General features: G+C 33.9%; 1 protein-coding gene across 2 annotated transcripts in view; it reads left to right on the top strand.

Annotated features, from left to right (window-relative positions):
- The window catches only part of PDE1A (phosphodiesterase 1A), a 322853-nt gene that overhangs the window by 111789 nt on the left and 197371 nt on the right, over positions 1-13693 (top strand). The window lies entirely within an intron of this gene.

The following is a 13693-nucleotide window of genomic DNA, read 5'->3' as shown; positions in this document are numbered from 1 at the left end:
TTTTGGTGAGGGTGACTCAAATAGAATCTAAAAGAAGAATTTAAAGGCTAATAGAACATAACATTGTTCTGTAGTATATTCTAATATCTGTTTGCCAGCTTCAATTTATCATGAAATTTATGGTAGTAAAAGACTATGTGGCCAGGCCTTTATGATACCAAGAATAATAAATCTTTATTTTTTCTAAAGATATAATAGATACTAGATTAAGATAAATTAGAGGAGCTTTAAGACCAGAAATGTTTCAGTTTTTACATGTTTCTAGCTACAAATCAAGTTATACACAGAACATTAAAAAACACCTGAATTTATAAATTGAAACAGATTTTTTTTTTTTTTTGGTATTGATCATTCTTCATGTAGTATCTAAACTGTCTGGCTCTGAACTGTGCACAATTTCGTATTTTTTAATGAACACCTTAACTGTGTTTTCAGACATAGATTTACAGGTTTTAGTAAGGCTTTAATTATATTAGTCTTATGAATGAATTGCATAGAATCCAGACACTATGTAAAGAAACCATTCTCAAGCAGCATAAATATGATGTCTCCTAAAGTTATTCTAAAACCTATCTAAATCTACTAATAATAATACAAGATATGAAGATGGGAAGTATCACAAATTAGTGGGTGACTGTTTGCCAAGAAGTGATACTGCAAGAATACTGTGAATTTACTGAGGCATAAATAACTGAGTAGAAGAGTCAAGCAAGTTTCCATGAAAGAGGTGGAAAATATTTGCACTCTGGAGGAAGACAGGAGTCAGGTAGGTGGAGAGAAAGGGAGTTGGGCTTTTTAGTGGCAGGAGTAGTATGGGGGTATGCTTAGAGAATAGACTTAGCACATTGGATTTTTCAAGGATGGTAAATTGGCTCTTCTGGCTGAAGTTAAAGATTAGTTTAATTGGACTGTATTACAGTGTTTCTCAAATTGTCATTCTCATGCAATACACCTGGACATCCTGTTAAAATGCAGATTCTGACTCAGTATGTCTGGGGTGAAGCACAAGACACTGCACTGCCAAGGAGCTCTTAAGTGCTGTTGCTGCTGTTCTTCCTGGTCCACACTTAAATAGGGAAGTGTGAGATTTTATATTTATCTCTAATCCTTCCCTTGGCATTTTAGCTTGGAAAAGTTCATTGGAACTTATATATAGATGACACTTACCAGATTTCATCTATTCTTACCTGTCATTACTGGGCTGAAGTGACTTTGAAGCAGTTCATATCCTTTCAAAAGCTTTCCTAAGGTTGATACTACCATGATTTCCAAATGCTCTGGTCCTAGTTTCTGTTGGCTTGCCTCTTTAATGTAGTTTTTGACAGCTGTTAGGTTTGATTTTATCATCTCACTCCCTGTTTCTTTCTTATTACTTTTTTAAAATCACTTCCAGTGGACGAGTCTTTGCCGCCTATGGGATCCCATCTTTCAGTGCTCTAATTCTGTCTTCCCAATACCTTCCAGAAGTATTTAACTGTTAGCTCTCATTCAGCACCTCATCTTTACTCTCCTTATCTGTGCTCCACCTCTGGTCTCCCTTGTCCACTATGTCCATGTTCCCAGTCTGAAATTGCCAGATGAAAGATCAAAAAGTAAAGGCACTAACATTTTTGTCTGATATGACTTGACTAATTATAATTTTATTAATGATTGATTAACTTTTTAGTTTAATTAAAACCCTTTCAAAAGACTAGTAATTTTTAATCAAACTGAACAACAATCCAAAAGTGATGTGTTCCATCCTGTATTTGATTTATTTTTGGGATATTAGGAACTTGAAAAATCGACTATGAGTTGAATTATTTGTTGTTACGTGAGAGAAAAAGTTGTACTTTTCTTCTCTTTTTTAATATAGAAGGATTTTGATAGAGATTCATCTCACTTCAATCTATGACTCTAATGAATTTCATACATTTCTCACAGTAATTCCCCTTCTGCTTTTTTCCTGGGTCATTAGACAAAAGTTATCCAAGACAGAAAAAGGTGGAGCTGTGGGATTTGGGGCTTGGATGAACTTCCCATCTGTCTGCAGCATGAAACTTGCTTTTGGCTTATTTTTTATTTAGCAGGGCCATTTTCAAAGCATACTTTTATTCTTGTAGATTACGGATTTTTAAAAAAATGTAATGTTTATTTATTTTTGAGAGAGACAGTTACATCATGAGTGGGGTAGGGGCAGAGAGAGAGAGAGAAGAGAAAGAAACAGAGAGAATCTGAAGCAGGCTCCAGGCTCTGAGCTGTCAGCACAGAGCCTGACATGGGGGTCAAACCCATGAACTAACTGCAAGATCATGACCTGAGCTAAAGTCAGATGCTTAACTAACTGAGCCACTCAGGTGCCCCTAGAATATGGATTTTTTAAAATGTCATTGACATGTGACACCCAGAATTAAAACCGTCCTTTGTCTTATTCTGTGGACAAAGGTTGGAAGATATTCAGCTTGTTTAATTTTAATTTTATTTTTAATTCCAACATAGTTAACATAAGTGTCTATTAGTCAATCACTATATTGATTCAACAATTCCATAGATAACCCAGTCCGCATAAGAAGTGGACTCCTTAATCCCCAACACCTATTTCACCCATCCCCCCATCCACTTCCCCTCTGGTAACCATCAGTTTGTTCTCTGTAGTTTAAAGAGTCTGTTTCCTGATTTCTTGATTTCTCTCTCTCTCTCTTTTCCTTTCCTTGTTTGTTTTGTTTCTTAAATTCCACATAAGAGTAAAATCATGTGCTATTTGTCTTTCTCTGACTGATTTTCTTTGCTTAGCAATATACTCTCTAGTTCCATATATGTTGTTGCAAATAATGAGATTTAATTCTTTTTTATGACTGAGTAATATTCCACTATATATACACACCACCTCTTCTTTATCCATTCATCTATTGATGGACACTTGGATTACTTAAATAATGCTGCTATAAACATAGTGGTGCATGTATCCCTTTGAATTCATGTTTTCATATTTTTGTGGCAGATACCCAGTAGTGAGATTACTGAATCATAGTGTCATTCTATTTTTAACTTTTCGAGGAAAATCCATACTGTTTTACACAGTGGCTGGACCACATGCCATTTCCACCAATAATGTAAGAGGGTTCCCCCTTTTGCCACATCCTAACCAACATCTGTTGTTTCCTGTGTTGTTAATTTTAGCCATTTTGACATGTGCGAGGTGGTATCTCATTGTGATTTTGATTTGCATTTCCCTGATAATGAATGAAGTTGAGCATCTTTTCATGTGTCTGTTGGCCATTTGAATGTCTTATTTGGGGAAATATCTGTTCATATATTCTGCCTATTTTTAATTGGATTATTTGTCTTTTGGGTGTTGAGATGTATAAGCACTTTATTTATTTTGGATACTAATATCCAAAGTTTATCAGAGATGTCATATACAAATATCTTCTCTCATTCAGCAGTTTTATTTTTAGTTTTATTGATTATTTCCTTTATGTTCAGAAACTTTTTATTTTGATGTAGTCCCAATAATTTATTTTTGCCTTTATTTCCCTTGCCTCAGGAGACATATCTAGAAAAATGTTGCATTAGTCCAATGTCAGAGACATTACTGCTTGTGCACTCTTCTAGGATTTTTATGGTTTCATCTTATATTTAGGTCTTTAACCCATCTAGAGTTTATCTTTTATACATTTTTAAATGTACACTTATGATTCATAAGTAAGGACTTAGAGCAAAAAGTGAACACTACTGGAATAATAAAAACTCCCCTTTGGTAGAAGCTATTAATGTTTTGCACTGGACTGGAAGGTCACAGGTGCTCTGACATTTTTGGCAAAGCTGGTACTGTGTACTAAGCTTTGTGAAAAACAGAAACAGAAAAAAGAAAGAAAAAGAACTTTGTAACACATTTAGAGCAGGTCATAGAAGATAGTGCCCACCATTATTCACCCCAACAAGTGGTCTTTCTCTTGCTTGCTGTTTTGGCCTCAATTTCCTAAACTTCTCTCTAACCTGTTCTTTCTTCCACTGTATTAAACTCAAAATATAATTTCACTTTCTCTTCTTGCCATAAGAAAATGATTCTTTGAATAAACATTGCTATGCTTAGTCCCTTAAGTGGCTTAAATGGAAAACTCCCCTGAGAGTTGATGTGAGAGTCATCTGGAAAGCTAATTATGGTGACAGCATCTAAGGAGACTCCTGTGAGCAAAGCTGTAAAGAGGAGGGAGATAACAAAGATATTTGTGTGCTGAAAGTGGTTTCTGCTGCCATAAACAAAGGCATGTCATCTTGAAGCATTATTCCTAAAGGGTTTGTGTAGGAATTATTATAATATAAATGGAGTAAGTGTTTCTCACTTTGTAGAAGTATATTCTAAATTTTTAAATGTTTTTTAAAATTTATTTTTGAAAGAGAGTGAGAGATAGAATATGAGCAGGAGTGGAGCAGAGAGAGAGAGAGGGAGACATAGAATCTAAAGCAGGCTGCAGGCTCTGAGCAGTCAGTACAGAGCTGTGGGGCTCCAACTCAGGAATTGTGATATCATGACCTGAGCTGAAGTCAGATGCTTAACTGACTGAGCCATCCAGGTGCCCCATAGAAGTATATTCTAAATTATGGAAATCTGTTGTCACCATGTCAGAGAAGTGGCTAACTTGAGACAATGTTTGGGAGAGATTTAGTTTGTTCAGTGTCTGCTATATGTCAAAGGCACAATCTTCATTTAGTCATGGGAAAGCACAAGTAGCGTGATACAAATGTTAAGTGATGTGACAAGGAGTTAAAGCTAAAAAGCAATTATTACTACTTATTGTGGATCATATGATCAAGCTATGGGGCATTCAGCAGCTGTTTAAAAGAATGAAAAGGATTTCCACATTATTTTGAAAGTATTCCCCAAATTTATTAATAGTGAAAAAGTTAGCTGTAAAACCTACATTAGAATGGTTTCACTAAAAAAGGATTGGTGTTCTGTAAGTTTAAATATATGTAGTTCTTTTATAAACTGAGGATTGAGAAAGCTGTAGAATGATATATACCATAATATTAATGCTTATTAGCATAAAGTGATGAGATTGGTAAGAGGAATGGGAACATACTAGCTTTTAAATGTATATACTAATATGTATATATATAAAGAGTTAACTACATATAAATATATAAATATATACTTAGAATAAGCATGTAGCAATTTCATTATTAAAAATTTATAAAATTGAGAGTATATCAGTAGTTTCTGGTGATTAGGAGTTGGGAGAAGGTTTGACTCAAAAGGGCAACGTAAGGGGAATACTTTTAGCTGATGGAACTCTTCTGTATGCTCAGTGTGATGGTGATTAAGGATACATAAATCTCTGCATGAGCAAAAATTCATAGAATTTTACACCAGACAAAAGCACACTTAATGTGAGTTTGCAAGAAACTATAAAAGTCATTGAAGAAAAAAAAGCAATATTAAAAAAAACAGAAATGCATAATAAAAATAGTCCTTTAAATCTACCAATTATAGACTAGACTGAAAGACCAAATTTTTTCCAAGAGAAAACTATGCCAAAATTTTGAAAACTTTAGGGTTGTTTTCCAATTTGAGACCACTTAATCATTGACAGTCAAAAGAATAAGTCAGTAAGTCAATAGGATAGGTCAGTAAGTATTATTCACCCTGTTTTATAAATAGGTTAACCAAAGCTCAGGGCAGTGTAGTAATTTACCCACAACTACATAGTTAACAGAACTTTAAGTTGAAATCCAAACTTTAGAAAAAAGAGGTCAAGATTTATATAAGTAAAAAAATATATAGGATGCAAAATATTTGTATGAATTCAGTATAATAAGGTAGCAATGAAAACTAGCAAGATTTGAGATAGTAATATATTCCTTTACACTACGAGTAATAAAACAGGCCAAGACATTAATAGTTACTTGTGGCCCACATCTATTCAGGCTTTCCTGGAGGCTCTGTGGATAGTGATCACAAATTACTGTCATCATTTCAGTTCAATCCAGGATACTGAAAATAAAGCAATATATTACTTTTGTCAAGAATCTTACTTCAACTCTGCAAAAGAACTTGATCTACATACTTGTAAAAGGGCTTTTGATGAAGTAGTAGGTAGCAAAGAGTCAATGTTAATGAGGCCATTGTAGTATTTTAAAAAGTATAATAAATTTGAAGCCTGTTTAGTGGTACTACATTCACATCTTATTGCAGTGTTGAACTCTGTGTTTTTGTGTCAGTAAGAGTTAAGTGGCAAAAGAGATCAGAGTTGCATAATTAATGTTGACAGTTTACATTATAATTCATGGATATGTTCATTTTCAGCTAATGTTAACTATCTTCCTTTTAAGTGGTAAACATTTTAAATATAAACTGCTTTATAAGAGTAGAATAGGAATTTCCTCACTGACTTCATCCAATTCAAGTTTTATTTATTTAAAAATTCCCTCTTATTTTTTCAGTGTCAAATACTATTTTTCATTTTTGCCTCATCTATTTAAACCATGTGCATCCTTTCTGAGTTCAATTGAAATCCTGATTTTTATGTCAACCTCTTTGAAAATAATGCTTTTTATTTTCTGAAATCTTAGTATACTTAGAATATAACATTTTTTTGTTCTATGCAAGTTACCTTTATCTCCAAATAAATTGTAAGCACAGAGATGATATGGTGCTCCTTTGACATTTCCCTAGCATCCATTCATCAAGTAGGTATCAATCACCTTCTTTGTTCAAGGTGCCATGCTAACAGGGGAGGGAGGTACAAAGATGACCTAAAACTCATGCCTTACCTTAAAGAGTTTACTATCCAATAGAAGAGATAAGACTTGTTGTACTGTGACTCCAATAATAGACATTGTATCATACAAAGTGATTAAAAAAGGCACTTCAGTGTTGGTACATGGGTAGAGGATATTTTTCCCACTGATTTTTGAAGTAGTGCATTAAACAGCTTTCTTAATCTGGTTTCTTTCTTTTTTTTAAATTAAATTAAATTTTTTCATCATGATATATGTACTCTAATTCCCATCACCTATTTCACCCTTCCCCACCCACCTCCCCTCTGGTAACTTTTGGTGTGCTCTCTATAGTTCAGAGTTTGTTTCTTGGTTTGCCCCTACCCTGCTCTTTTTCCCCTTTGCTCATTTGTTTTGTTTTGTTCCTTAAATTCCACATATGCTTGAAATCATATGGTACTTGTCTTTCTCTGACTGACTTATTCTACTTAGCTCTCTGCACTATCTATGTCGTTGCAAATGGCAAGATCCTAATCTGTTTTCTTATCCTAGAAATTTTCTCTTTAAGTCTGACACTAACACTAATAATTCTTAAAATTATATATAACATTTTTTCTGGCAAGGAGTTTATTGAAAAATACATTTTTTTCCTGATTCATGCATTTCCTTCCATATTGCAATATCCCTGAAATCAGGTTGCGTGTGTGTGTCGTTTGTTTGTTTGTTTGTTTGTTACACCCTCAAAAACTTTATAGTCTTCTAAGAGAGAATGATCATGGTAGAAGTCCAATACAAATTTCAATAAATGTGTTTTTCTTAAATTTTTTAAAAAATTTAAATTCAAGTTAGTGAACATACAGTTTGTGTATTTTAAGTGATGTCTTACAATACCTTTTGGGGAGATGGCAATCACGATACTAGGTTAAACAGTATGAAACGACAGTGTGAATAATTTTTGACCTACAAACCCAGTTTTGTTTGACATAATTGCCAGCCCACTTATAAATTTTTCCATTTCTGTTCATCATATCATCACCTCAGTTGTGTTACGTGCATTATTCTTACTACACATATTGAGTTTGCTGCTCCTCAAAATGCCCTTAAAAATATCAAACTGGAGATGATATTAAAAAGAAAAGTAATTTTGCACATGAAACGGCACAGAAACAAAGCAGCAGGGATTATATTTGACATTGAAGCAAGCATTTATTATGGAATAAGTGATCTTAAGTATCTGTTTTCTTACAAAGCAGTAATAAAATGCGTAGAGAGCCCCTAAGGGGCGTATTCACCAGTAGATAAAGCTGTGCTGTGCTATTCCTTAGGTACATAAATGAATATTACTTCTCATTTCCCCAGGCAATACAACTAGAGGTAAGAGTAATTGCCAAAATCACCTGGACTGATAAAATAAATGCCAAAGTGATGAGAAGCTTGTGAGGCCACCATAGTCATGCAAGAATATTATAAAAACATTTTGTTACAGTTTGAATGGTAATTTTTTTTTTGAGAGAATGATTTGTTTTATTTCACTTGGTTTCTGATCCCATGCTTGACCCTCAATACACTATTGTTAATAGAATGAATGAATTAATTAATATATTACCGAATAGCAGTGCACCTGAGTCGCCATTATGAAACCCAGCTTTATAAAGAGTAACTGAAATATTCTTTCAGTCAGTTTCATTTGGGCTATCCTAAGACTCTCCCCACTTTTTCTACCAATTTAGTGCTCCCTGCTCATTTTCCTTATAGCTAAGGTGTTCTATTCCTGCTAAATAGACATTATTATTATTTTTTTTTTTTACAAATAGTTTATTGTCAAATTAGTTTCCACATAACACTCAGTGCTCATCCCCACAAGTGTCCTCCTCCATGCCCATCCCCCCCCCCCCCCCCCTCCATCAGTCCTCAGTTTTTGTCAGCCTTCAAGAGTCTCTCATGGTTTGCCTCCCTCCCTCTCCCCAACTATTTCCCCCTTCTTGTCCCCCTTGGCCCTCTGTCAAGTTCCTCCTAATCCTCCTATACGTGCAAACATATGATATTTGTCCTTCTCTGCCTGACTTATTTCGCTCAGCATAACACCCTCAAGGTCCATCCATGTTGCTACACATGGCCAGATTTCATTTTTTCTCATTGCCATGTAGTATTCCATGGTATAGATAAACCACATCTTCTTGATCTGAATGGCAATTTTTTTTTCTTTTTAGTGGTATAAAAATAAAAGTGTGTCTTACACTGATGATATGGATTCATTACAGTGAAATAATTTAGATGTTTGCTTGTTGTTGAAAAACTTTTTAAAAGCTGTTCACATAAATTATACTATAAAGAAACACGGACTCTTTAAATGATATCAACTTTTGGAAAATAATCAGTGCATTTATTTATTTTTTTATCCAGTCATGGCTACAATGTGATTTCATTTACTTCTCCTTTGTGTGTGTGTGTGTGTGTGTTTAAATGTTTATTTATTTTTGAGAGAGACAGAGACAGAGCATGAGCAGGGGAGGAACAGAGAGAGAGGGAGACAGAATCTGAAACAAGGGTCCAGGCTCTGAGCTGTCAGCACAGAGCTGGATGCAGGATTCAAACTCATGAACTGTGAGATTATGACCTGAGCTGAAGTTAGACACTTAACCAACTGAGTTACCCAGGTGCCAGCCCTTTTTTTTCTCCTTTGTGTTTTATTAGACATAAGTTCTAATTTTTAAAGTTTCCTTATATTTGTAAAAAATTCAAATAAACTGTCATATAGCAATCATTTCCTGTTTTTATGATATACTTGATCTCTGCCCTCAATGAATCTATGGTTCATACAGAGAGATAATATGAGTTAAATAATAGTTCAAGATGGTATTTGAGGTGAGAGAAATAAATATGATGGCAAGATAACTGGCACACACAAGAAGTAGTCAGGAATTCAAAAAAGGAAGAGATCTTGAGAACAAGAGAAGAATATTGGGAAAGACTTTGTGTCTTGAAATATGAGTGAAAATATTTTTATTGAGGTCTTTTGACCATCTTTAAATAGGATTACTTGCTTTTTTGCTTTTGAGTTCTTTATATATTCTGGTTATTAATTCTTTTGGGTATTAGTCCGATAGATGTGTGGTTTGCAATTTTTTCTCTCCCATTTCTTAAGTTGCCTTTTCATTTTGTTGATTGTTTTCTTGGGTCTGAAAAAGATTTTCAGTTTGATGTACTCCCAATTGTTTATTTTTTTTTTCTTCTGTTGCCTCTACTTTGTCATATTCAGGAAATCATTGCCAAGATCAATGTCAAATAGTTTTTCCCCTATATATTTTTCCAGGAGTTTTACAATGTTAGGCCTTACATTTAAGTCTTTAACCCATTTTGAGTTGATTTCTGTGTGTGGTATAAGGATCCAATGTTATTCTTTAGTATATAGATATTGCATTTTCCCAGTACCAGTTGTTGAAAGACTGTTCTTTTCCTACAGTATATTCCTGACACTCTTGTCAAAGATCAGTTGACTATATATTCTGGGTTGATTTCTGGGCCTTTTATTCTGTTCCACTGGTCTATGTACCTGTTTTTATGCCCCTACCATATATTTTGATTACTATAATTTTATAAATAATTTGAAATCAAGCAGTGAAATTCCCCTAGGTTTGTTCTTTTTTCCTAAGATTGCTTTGTTCCAGTTGTAGTATATGTGTTGCCAAAGCGAGTGTACCTAAGATTGCTTTGGGTATCCAGGGTCTTTTGTGGTTCCATAAAAATATCACTAAGTACATGAAAAGGTGCTTAACATCACCAATTATCAGGAAATGCATATCAAAACCATAATGAGACATCACTTCATACCTGTTAGGGTGTCTGATAAAAAAGACGAGATAACAAATGTCAGAAAGGTTGTGGACAAAAAGGAACCTTTATACTCACTGTTGATGGGAGTATAAATAGGTATAGCCATTATGGAAAATAGCAGTGTGGTTCCTTAAAATGCTAACAATAAAACAATCATATGATCCAGCAGTCCTACTCCTGGATGTACTTGAAGGAAATTAAATCAATATCTCAAAGAGATGATTGCACTCCCATGTTCATTGCAGCGTTATTCACAATATCCAAGTTATGGAAATAATTTAAATTAAATGTTTTTAGATGGATGAATGGATATATATTCATGGGGATGAGGCCAAAGTGTACAAACAGTTCTTAGAAGAATAACTTCTGAGGATCTAATGTACAATATGGTGGCATTAGTTAATAATATGGTATTATATACTTGATAGTTGCTGAGAGTACATCTTAAGTATTCTCATCACACACACAACATGCTAACTAGTGAGATATGGTTGTGTTAATTATCTAGATCTTGGTAATTACTGTGCAATTATTTATGTATATCAAATCATAATGTTCTGTACCTTAAGAATATATAATCATATTTGTAAATTTATTTCTCAATAAGGCTGGTAAAAAAGAAAGATGGGTGGAAATTGGATAGGAAGAAAAGAGAGTCCAGATATCAATGAATGGAATATTAGAAAGACTATGTGGGAAAAACTACGAGAAAACCAAAGAGATTTTCAGATAATGGGAAGGATCTGAGGAGATTAATTATAAACGAGGGTGGGGAGAAAATTTGGGACCAGAATGAGGGGCCCAGATATAGAGTCTGGATTTTATTATGCTGGTGGTGAGGAGTAGTTAATGATTATCTTGATTGTCGTCTGCAGTAATTAAGCTGTGGAAACTTTCAATTTATGAAACATAGTCTTTTATTTAAAAATATTTCCACAATTATTTTTTACAATACATTAATTTTCAGACTTTTAATTAACATATGCAAGATATTATGTTTCATAATTTAGGAAATGTCCATTTAAATCTTCTAGGAATAATGATTCAAGTTCCAGAACAGAAAAATTAGATGTTAAATGAATAATAACATGTTTTTGAAATACTTTGTGCAAGAAGAAAATGTCTCTAAATTTTAGCTTTTTTCTATATGGTCAACTAAGCTTCTGTATTTATTTCATGGTTTTAGATACTATATTAGCTTTTTTTCCCCCTAAGTAACAAATAATCACAAACAATGGCTCAAACCAGCACCCATTTATTAGCTCAGAGTTCTGTAAGTCAGAAATTCAAGCACACTACGCTGGATTTTATGCTCACAGTACCACAAGAGCGAAATCAAGGTGTTGTCCAGGAAGGGCTCTCATTTAGAGGCTCTGGAAAAGAATATGCTTCTAAGTTCATTCTTAATGTTGGAAGAATTTTGTTATTTGCTATGAGACTACAGTTCCTGTTTCCTCAATGGCTGTTATCCAGGAGCCATGTTTCTGCTTCTAAGGGCTGTTTTTGATCTTCTCACATGGTTCCTCCATTTTCAAATCTTCATATCTTTCTAATGCTTTGAATCTCTTTGACTTTCTCTTCTGTCTTTTTTATATGCAACCATCCAGGGAAACCTCTCTACTTTTAAAAGAGTTGTATAATTATCTTTGGACACCTGGATTATCTCCCTATTTTAAGGTTAACTTTTCCATGTAATAATACAGCAGAGATAATCATAATCACAACAGGGATATGCCATCATATTCAGAGGTTCTGCTTATACTCAAAGGACAGGATCAAAAGAATAAGGATCATTGGAGATTATTCTTAGAATTCTGTCTACCACAGTTTTGTATTTGATTATTGTTAAAACTTATTCATAATATTATGAATGGTAGAAATAGTGTAAATAATATTTCTTAAAGAAATGAATAATGTGTAGGTACTAATAAAAAATAAAACCCCATGTATTCCAAAAACAATGATTGTTTTTAAGCAAGAATAAAATAAAGTTAAAATTAAAAATATATAAGTGTTATTATTTGTTAGCAAAATTGAACTAAGTTAATACAGGTCTTATGAGCAATCCCTATTTTATGTATAACACATGCCCTTATGCTGACACATTCAATTAAGGCCCCTTAAGAAAGCATTTGCCACCATCCCATGAGCCACATAAAGGGTCTTTTCACTGACCTCTCTGGCAACCATGCAAAATCACATTTTGACCTGATAAGATGTCCTACTAACAAAATGCAGAAGTTTTGTGTCTAGGCTGGAAAGGGTATGATAGTAGAGGGAGTTGAAGAAAATATCCTTTTCCCTGGACACACTAGATGAAAACAACTTTGTGTGTGTCAAAAATCTATCAGAACTCCATTAGTTCTTTTTCTTCTGAGAAATGTAACTAAACAAAACAACTTGCCCTCACAAAAATACACATGATTAATGAAGAAAATCTATCACAATCACATCAAAGTAATTACACACCTTTCATGATCACTTCTAGAACCTTAAATGATCTGAGTTTTCCATGCAATCACTGTTTTGATTCAAATACAACCATGACTCCTGGCTAGGAACGTTGAGTATGAATTGATGGTGTTCTTTTCCAGTCTTAGAGCAGTATGCTCCATGTCTGACCTTTAACTTCTAGGGTACTGGTGCATTCTCAGGTGATCTTCAGTGTCCTTGAAATAACTAGTCATGGGCCTGCTGAGGTTTATTCAGTGGTATTATCATTGCTTTATGCAGTGATTATAATTCTTATTAGCTTATGAGTTGGGTTTTATAAGTAACCATCAATGACTTATATTTATCCCAAAGATGAAGAAATAATTGGGGCATCTGGGTGGCTCAGTTGGTTAAGTGCCCAACTTCAGTTCAGGTCATGATCTCACAGTTCGTGGGTTTGAGCCCTGCATCAGGCTCTGTGCTGACACCTCTAAGCTTGGAGCCTGCTTCATTTCTGTGTCTCCCTCTCTCTCACTGCCCCTCCCCAACTTGCTCTCTGTGTCTTTCTCAAAAATAAACATTTAAAAAATAAAAAAAAATAATAATTTACCTAATTAAAAATCTATAAATAATTATTAAAAATAGATAACTAAGAAAAAAAGATAAGGTTATTTAAACATAAAATTCAAAATTTTCCAAAATGACCCTTTATTTAAAAAAATTT

Source organism: Hyaena hyaena, unplaced genomic scaffold (genome assembly GCF_003009895.1).
Source record: "Hyaena hyaena isolate Hyena2069 unplaced genomic scaffold, ASM300989v1 scaffold_159, whole genome shotgun sequence".
NCBI classification, from domain to species: Eukaryota; Metazoa; Chordata; class Mammalia; order Carnivora; family Hyaenidae; genus Hyaena; species Hyaena hyaena.
Note: the sequence above shows the minus strand (reverse complement) of the source record. Positions and strands in the feature narration are given on the sequence as shown.